The sequence below is a fragment of the Glycine soja genome, chromosome 4 (assembly GCF_004193775.1).
Source record: "Glycine soja cultivar W05 chromosome 4, ASM419377v2, whole genome shotgun sequence".
In the NCBI taxonomy this organism is placed as follows: Eukaryota; Viridiplantae; Streptophyta; class Magnoliopsida; order Fabales; family Fabaceae; genus Glycine; species Glycine soja.
In genome coordinates, this window is record NC_041005.1 from 26,771,417 (window position 1) to 26,780,122 (window position 8,706).

The window sequence follows — 8,706 nt, forward strand, 5'->3', positions numbered from 1 at the left end:
CAAAAAGTTCGGTTGAGGTCACCATGTGATGCCTTTTAGGAGACCTCGACCGGTCATCTTTCCTGCACGACGTCGGCTAGGATTTTATTCGATCAATTTCCGCAAAGCATTTATTCTTGGTCGGCTAATGTTTTCTAGGCCGAATAAATTAGAGCAAACCAATGTCTACCGAAACACAACCACGGTTGAGTCAGCATGAATAACCCTGGCCGACCTGTATGGTAAATTTTTTTAGTGACATCAAACAATAAAGTTTCCTCGACCATTCAAAAAACATTATCGGCCTGCATTGGAAAAATAGAATTGCACACTATCGGCTTAGAAACCACCATAGTCCGGCGAAGATTTCCGATCAGGTTTCTCGATAAATATCAGTCTGGATTATTTTACGACCGATGTCGGCTATGGTATTTTTCGGTTCAATTCCCGAGTAATGTTTGATTTTGACAATTAGGAAAAGTTTGGTTAAGGTCACCATGTCATGCCTTTTGGGAGACCTCGACCGGTCATCTTTCTTGCACGACATCGGCTAGGATTTTATTCGATCAATTTCCGCAAAGCATTTATTCGGCTAATGCTTTCTAGGCCGAATAAATGAGAGCGGACCAATGTCTGCTGAAACACAACCACGGTTGATTTCGCACGAATAACCCCGCCGACCTGGATGGTACATTTTTCTAGGGACACCAAACAACCAAATTTCCTCGCGTGAGGTGTCTCGACAAATATCAGTCGGGGCTATTTTATGAAGGATGTCGGGTATAGTTTTTTTTATTTGATTCCCGAATAATTTTTTTTGATGGCGAGTAGCAAATGTTCAATTCACGTCATCATGCGATGCCTTTTGGGAGACCTCGACCCGTCGTCATCTTTCTTGCACGACGTCGCCTAGGATTTTATTCGATCAATTCTCGTGAAGTATTTTTTCATACAGAGGTCGGGTAGTGTTTTCTAGGCCGAATAAATGAAAGCGGACCGATGTCTGCCGAAACACAACCGCGGTTGAGTTCGCCCGAATAACCCTGGCGGGTGATAAACTTTTTCAGCAACATCAAACAATAAAATTTCCTCAACCGAACAAAAAACATTACCGGCCTCCGTTGGTAAAATAGAATTGCACACTGTCGGCTTAAAAACCACCATACATTGGCCAAGATTTCCGGTAAGCTTTCTCGAGAAATATAAGTCGGGGCTATTTTATGAAATATAAGTCCCGCCTAATTTTTTATGGAGACCATTTCGAAATGTTCGGTTGACGTCATCATGTGATGCCTTTTGGGAGACCTCGACTGGTCATCTTTCCTGCACGACGTCGGCTAGGATTTTTTCCGATCAGTTTCCACAAAGCATTTTTTCTTACCGAAGTCGGCTAATGTTTTCTAGGCCCAAATAAATGAGATCAGACCAATGTCTGCCGAAACACAACCACGGTTGGGTCCGTAAGAATACTGGCCGACCTGTATGGTAAATTCTTTTACTGACATCAAATAGTAAAGTTTCCTCGACCGTACAAAAAACATTATCGGCCTGCGTTGGTAAAATAGAATTACACACTGTCGGCTTAGAAACAACCATAGTCCGGCGAAGATTTCCGATGAGGTTTGTCGACAAATATCAGTTGGGATTATTTTAGAACCGATGTCGGCTACGGTATTTTTTGGTTCAATTGCCGACTAATGTTTGATGATGACAATTACGAAAAGTTCGGTTAAGGTCACCATGTGATGCCTTTTAGGAGACCTCGACCGGTCATCTTTCCTGCACGACGTCGGCTAGGATTTTATTCGATCAATTTCCGCAAAGCATTTATTTTTACCGGGGTCGGCTAATGTTTTCTAGGCCGAATAAATGAGAGCGGACCAATGTCTGCTGAAACACAACCATGGTTGATTTCGGACGAATAACCCCGGCGACCTGGATGGTACATTTTTCTAGGGACACCAAACAACCAAATTTCCTCGGGTGAGGTGTCTCGACAAATATCAGTCGGGGCTATTTTACGAACGATGTTGGGTATAGTTTTTTTTTGTTTGATTCCCGAATAATTTTTTTTGATGGCGAGTAGCAAATATTCGGTTCACGTCATCATGTGATGCCATTGGGGAGACCTCGACCCGTTGTCATCTTCCTTGCACGACGTCGCCGAGGATTTTTTTCGATCTATTTTGGTGAAGTATTTTTTCTTACAGAGGTTGGGTAGTGTTTTATAGGCTGAAAAAATGAGATCGGACCGATGTCTGCTGAAACACAACCGCGGTTGAGTTTGCCCGAATAACCCTGGCTGACCTGGATGATCAACTTTTTCAGTGACATCAAAAAGGAAAATTGCCTCGACCGTACAAAAAAATTACCGGCCTGCATTGGTAAAATAGAATTGCACAATGTCGGCTTAAAAACCACCATACTTTGGCCTAGATTTCCGGTGAGCTTTCTCGAGAAATATAAGTCGTGGCTATTTAACGAAATATAAGTCCCGACTAATTTTTTTTATGACCATTTGGAAATTTTCGGTTGACGTCACCATGTGATGCCTTTCGGGAGACGTCGACCGGTCATCTTTCCTGCACGACGTCGGCTAGGATTTTTTTCGATCAATTTCCGCAATGCATTTTTTCTTACCGAAGTCGGCTAATGTTTTCTAGGCCGGAATAAATTAAAGCAGACCAATTTCTGCCAAAACACAGCCACGGTTGAGTTCGCACGAATAACCCAGCCGACCTGGATGGTACATTTTTCTAGGGACACCAAAAAACCAAATTTCCTCGACCGTACAACATAAATTACCGTTCGGCGTTGGTAAAATAAAATTTCACAATGCCGACTGAAAAACAATCATTCTAGGAACAAGATTTCTTCAGGTGAGGTTTCTCGACAAATATCAGTCGGGGCTATTTACGAACGATGTCAGGTATAGTTTTTTTTTTGTTTGATTCCCGAATAATTTTTTATGATGGCGAGTAGGAAATATTCGGTTCACGTCATCATGTGATGCCTTTTGGGAGACCTCGACCTGTCATCATATTTCTTTCACAACGTCGCCTAGGATTTTTTCGATCAATTTTCCTGAAGTATTTATTCTTACAGAGGTCGGGTAGTGTTTTCTTGGCCGAAAAAATGAGAGCGGACCGATGTCTGCCGAAACACAACCGCAGTTGAGTTCGCCCAAATAACCCTGACTGACATGGATGATAAACTTTTTCAGCGACATCTGTGGCGTCCCCAAAATAATGACTGGTTTGATGGTAATAATCTAAATAACAAAAACCATGGTAAATTTTTTTTTCTTCTTTTTCTTTTTCATTTCTTTCTCTTTTCACCATAACTAGGTTTAGAAGGAAAATCCTCACTATAAAGTCCTGAATGGCCAGTTCACAACTCTATTCGGAGTCAATTCTTTCTTACCGTTCATAATCTCTAAAACTAATTTGTTGTTTCAAAAGGAAGAATGTACCAGCCATTACTTTAGGTCGTCACATGAAAATAAAAGAATAAAATACGGTCGATAAACTCTTTTACAAATAAAGTTGCAAATGCTTTCTTCTCAAATAACAAGATTGATCATAAATACATTCATCATTTAAAGTTGTCCAAAATATGGGAGTTTTACAAAATATCTAGTGTCATCCAGAGCAAAGGTGTCCATAGTGGTGGCTTCAGCCACATGTATACAATCATCAAATTCCTATACATCAGGTCTACCCATACAAAAACAAAAGAGTAAACCTAACAGTCAGTCCTAGATACACCCACCCTCAAAAGTATACAAAACTAATCCGAAGAGCTGTCCACTATGATGAAGAGCCTCCGCTGATCGCCATCTCCCCCGGGCCACTATCCTCCGTAGAATCTGCCTCAGATGCCGACATGACTTCCTCGGGAGAATCCACCTCGAGAAGTGGATCCTCATCACCCTCTAGAAAGTCAAGAGCATCCACAGCAGGCTCAGGAGGTAGCTCCTCAAGATCCTCCTCAGGGTCTTCCTCGGATGACGTTACCTCGATCACTTGGACGGGCTCCACTAGACGATATGGTGTAGGCGTGGGTAGTATCCACTCCACCGTGCGCTGAAGCGTCCGTGCAGGTTCATCTGGATGCACCAAAGAAGTAGCCGTGAATCGAATGGTGCCCCGAAATCGGCACCTCGTGTTGCCTTCGAGGGTCTCCCAAGCTCCCTCTAGGCACTCCATCTCTACTCGATCACGGATTAGCTGCGCCGCCATCACGATCTACAAGAAAGAAAAGAAAGGGGTAGACTCTTTCACAAGAATCTAACTATGCCGCCGCACAATGCGTCTCATAACCACTACATGCAATTAAAAGGGGTATCTTAAGGCTTTTCATCTCTGGTAATCGATTACACAGACTTGGTAATCGATTACCAGAGGCTAAACTCGAATTACACAGCCTCAGAACATGAAATATGCAAAAATGCACTGTGTAATCGATTACACATACCTGGTAATCGATTACCAGTGACCCATTCCTCTGTGTAATCGATTACACAGACTGGTAATCGATTACCAGAGGCTCCCTTAGCTTCCTGATTTCGTTTTCAAGCCTGGTAATCGATTACACCCCCTTGGTAATCGATTACCAGAGACCATCTTAGCCTCCTGTCTTCATTTTTAAGCCTTGTAATCGATTACCCACCCTTGGTAATCGATTACCAGAGACCACAACCCATATATCACACAAAATTCACAGCTGGCCAGCCACCACAAGCCTCCTTGCTTTGTGGTCTTTGTTCCTTTTATCTGTTGACTGCCAGGAGCTCACCTGTTTAGGTACATCACAGGTTCTCACTGACCGACTATGCCCGGGTTGGGTCGGGATTGGTCAAGCTTGGTTTTGGGCAATAGCACCCCACCTGACGTCACCAAGGTCTCCTGACCCCCGCGACATATCTCTAGGTACCACTCTGTGGTCAACGAATAAAAGTAGGAAGTTTCACCCTTCTACACTTCCTCATCTCAAGCTTGTAGGATTATGGGGTACCCATCACATGTGGTACTAGGTGGCGGTCGGGCGATGGTGCACAACAAGTTTTCCACATCCACAATGCGCGCATAAACCCACCATCCCCTGTTGCCCACCTCCAACTAAGCTCACGTACTCCCACGTAGCCCATATCCTCGTTTCTCTCAACACCGGGTCCCCATCAATCCTCCCAAGCTTTCCCAACATCAAAGTAATACAACATTCAAACAGCACAAGCTATCACAGCCAAGCAAAACAGGGCAAAGGCAGAAAACTCTGCCCAAAACACCAACCAAATCACAGCTTTTCTCACTTAAAGACCCCAGTAACAATTTCTTCGTTCCGGTTCATTAACCGTTGGATCAACTCCAAAATTTTACTGGAAGTCTCTAGTACATAAGCCTACATTTTGACCGTTGGGATTTACTAGCAAACATCCAGAACTCATTCTGCACTACTCTTTCCACAGCCAATCACACACAAGCATTTTTCTGCACAAAGCCAAAATCCTGCTGCACCTATTTTGACAGCAAAATTCTGCATAAGTGCAGATTTCGAAAATCACACTTCCCCTCATCCAATCTTGCCCAACTCAAATCCTACAAGTCCCAAATCATGTATCAATCATGTCTAAACCAAAGCCAAGCTTCAAACCACTGCAACACAAAATCTAGGTGTCCAAAACCCCTCAATTTAATGGATTTTCTAGGCTTGAGAAGTGAAATTTAGAATGAGGTAAATTTGAAGCAAACTCTCACCTCACACAAGTCCATAACATCAATCTAAACTTGCTCAAACTGGATTTACACCTAAAATTCCACTGAATCAAAATTTGACTCCTCAACACCCAATTTTGCCCTAGAAATGGCTCTTGGTTCACTTTGGTCATTTGTTTTTTTTCTCTCTAGCACAGTCCGAGCTTTCTCATAAGTCCTAAATGACATTTCAAGCTAGGATTAACTCACTTTAACCTCCATTTACCACAGAATTCAGATTTAACCTTTCAACTCTCAAAGCCTCACTCTTTTTCCACTCATAACATCACATTCTCACTTTCTAACCCTAGATTAACTCTACCCTTCACCTCTATCAGTTTTCCATAAGCAATTTCAGCATATAAACATCACAAACATCATCACAAAAACCCTAAAACAGAATGGGTATGTCTAACTCATCCAAACATGGCAAGTTCAACAAGCTTTCAACAAGAGTCTTCACAAATAACTATCATGAAGCAGAAAACTAACAAAACTACCCACCATATCTCCCAAAACCCCATACCCACGAAAATCAAAGGAGAAAGAAGTCCACCCAAACCTGAAGTTTCGAAGTCCCACTCGTAGACACGCACTTCACGACTCCGGAAATGCCCTCCTTTTGCAATTTGGAGCAGAAATGATGGCCAAAGGTTGAAGCTTTGTTTGGAGCTTCAATAGAGAATGAAGAAGAAGAGAATGGCAACGTGAGGGAGAGAGAGAGTTGTCTGAAATTTTTTTTTTCTGCTGAGTGAAGAGAGAGAGAGTTGCTTTTTTATTTTAAAAAGGCTTTTTCCTCATTTCTTATTATTTTATTCAAGCTATGCCACATGTCTCCATTTGAGTGGAGCAAAAAGGGCCCACTTTCTCTTTTAATTGTGACCCATACTCAGCCACAAAAAGTGAGAAAAACCTGACCTTTGAAACGCTAAAATCCTGCCTCGGTTTGCATGCCGTTTCTCTGGTTCCAGTTCCTCGCGTTTCTCTGCGTCCGTCGGGGCCAGTTTTCGAAAGCAAGCAATATATATATCAAAACGCTCAGAATGAAACCCCGAGCATGGTTCAGAGGTTGGTTTCGTTAAATTCTAAGTCGCACGCAAAACGATGATTTTTAAACTAATTAATTAAGAATTAACCCATAACCTCCCAGTTATGGATTTCTCTTCCTTAATTAGCCTAACCCGCATATCTTGCCCCCACTATTCCTACTTCTATCAAGAACATATATGCATATACACATAAAATTGCCTCGACCGTACAAAAAACATTAGGGTTCGGCGTTAGTAAAATAAAATTGCACAATGCCACCTGAAAAACAATCATTCTGGGAACAAGATTTCTTAGGGTGAGGTTTCTCGACAAATATCAGTCGGGGCTATTTTACGAATGATGTCGGATATAGTTTTTTTTTGTTTGATTCACGAATAATTTTTTACTATGGCGAGAAGGAAATATTCGGTTCACGTCATCATGTGATGCCTTTGGGGAGACCTCGACCCGTCGTCATTTTTCTTGCACGACGTCGCCTAGGATTTTTTTCGATCAATTTTCATGAAGTATTTTTTCTTACAGAGGTCGGGTTGTGTTTTCTTGGCCAAAAAAATGAGAGGGGACCGATGCCTGACAAAACACAACCACGGTTGAGTTCGCCCGAATAACACTCGCCAACCTGAATGATAAACTTTTTCAGCGACATCAAACAATAAAATTGCCTCGACCGTATAAAAAACATTATCGGCCTGCGTTGGTAAAATAGAACTGCACACAGTCGGCTTAAAAATCACCATACTTTGGCCATGATTTCCGGTGAGCTTTCTCGAGAAATATAAGTCGGGGCTATTTTATGAAATATAAATCCCGACTAATTTTTTATGATGACCATTTGGAAATGTTCGGTTGACGTCACCATGTGATGCCTTTTGGGAGACCTCGACCGGTCATCTTTCCTGCACGACGTCGGCTAGGATGTTTTTCGATCAATTTCCGCAAAGCATTTTTTCTTACCGGGGTCGGCTAATGTTTTCTAGGCAGAATAAATGAGAGCGGACCAATGTTTTCCGAAACACAACCACGGTTGAGTTCGCACGAATACCCTGGCCGACCTGGATGGTACATTTTTCTAGGGACACCAAACAAGCAAATTTCCTCGACCGTTCAACAAAAATGACTGTTTGGCGTTGGTAAAATAAAATTGCACAATGCCGACTGAAAAACAATCATTCTGGGAAGAAGATTTCTTCGGGTGAGGTTTCTCGATAAATATCAGTTGGGGCTATTTTACGAACGATGTCGGGTATAGTTTTTTTTTATTTGTTCCCGAATAATTTTTTATGATGGCGAGTAGGAAATATTCGGTTCACGTCATCATGTGATGCCTTTTGGGAGACCTCGACCTATCGTCATCTTTCTTGCACGACGTCGCCTAGGATTTTTTTCGATCAATTTTCGTGGTGTATTTTTTCTTACAGAGGTCGGGTAGTGTTTTCTAGGCCGAAAAAATGAGAGCGGACCGATGTCTGCCGAAACATAACCGTGGTTGAGTTCGCCCGAATAACCCTGGCTGGCCTAGATGATAAACTTTTTCAGCAACATCAAACAATAAAATTGCATCGATCGTACAAAAAACATTACCGGCCTGCGTTGGAAAAATAGAATTGCAATCTGTCAGCTTAAAAACCACCATACTTTGGCCAAGATTTCCGGTGAGCTTTCTCGAGAAATATAAGTCGGGGCTATTTTACGAAATATAAGTCCCGACTAATTTTTTATGGTGACGATTTCGAAATGTACAGTTGACGTCATCATGTGATGCCTTTTGGGAGACCTCGACCCGTCATCTTTCCTGCACGACGTCGGCTAGGATTTTTTTGATCCGTTTCCGCAAAGAATTTTTTCTTACCGAAGTCGGCTAATGTTTTCTAGGCCCGAATAAATGAGAGCAGACCAATGTCTACCGAAACACAACCACGGTTGA